The sequence below is a fragment of the Phodopus roborovskii genome, unplaced genomic scaffold, assembly GCF_943737965.1.
Source record: "Phodopus roborovskii unplaced genomic scaffold, PHOROB, whole genome shotgun sequence".
Classification (NCBI taxonomy): domain Eukaryota; kingdom Metazoa; phylum Chordata; class Mammalia; order Rodentia; family Cricetidae; genus Phodopus; species Phodopus roborovskii.
The window spans coordinates 3,006,367-3,007,268 of record NW_026126598.1 but is presented as its reverse complement, the minus strand read 5'-3'; positions in this window follow the sequence as shown (position 1 = coordinate 3,007,268).

The following is a 902-nucleotide window of genomic DNA, read 5'->3' as shown; positions in this document are numbered from 1 at the left end:
GGTTACAAATGAAATTAACTATTTAAAGAAATGTGTATTTCCTTAAGCACATTTTCTCCATCAGCATCAGCATCATTGACATCATCATTATCACCACCACCATCACCATCTCCCATACAGAAGTGTTTTGATAGTGAAGCTCACTCTCATACCGTTCCATGGCGTCACTTTGGTTAAGTCCATTTACAGATAATTCTGATTACAGATGGAGAATGGAGGGCCTAGTGTCTTGAAGCTGAAAATTGTCAGAGCTGGGATTCTAAACAAAGCACTCTGGCTAAAGGAATCCTTCACCTACTAAACTATCCTCTGTCATTGCTGTTCACATTCTACTGGGGCCTTGTTAGAATGTCCATTCTGACTGTGGATCTGCAGGTCTGGTGGCCACTACCCTGCATTTCTCAAAAGCCTCTAGGTGGTGTGGAATGTTACTTTCTTTGAGTAATAACTTATCTATCCAGCTCTTTACCTACTTACTGCCTTCCCACTATCCAGACCACATTTATCTGAAAGGTTCATTAAAGTTAACTATTTATTGCTTCCTAAGAAGCAACCCAGGTGAGCAAAATGATCATGTGACATGTCTCTGAAACACAAGACTCAACTGCTTTTGATGGTGTCAGTTGACAGCAGTTACTCACTGCATAGTGAGTCCAGTGTTTGAACAGGGCTGGCAGAAGCCAGCTCTCTGATCAAGGCATCAGCTACTCCCCAATCTGCTTCCTGAGGGACCCCAATGAACACAGTCCTTTGCTGACCATGGAGGAGCCTAAAACATGAAATGAGAGACAGCTGTCTGGTGTAAGAAGCCACTAGATTGGAGGTGTATACCTGTTACTGCACTATAGTGTAACCCGTTACCACCCAGATATCAGCCACTGATGTGTGTTGAGTGACATTCA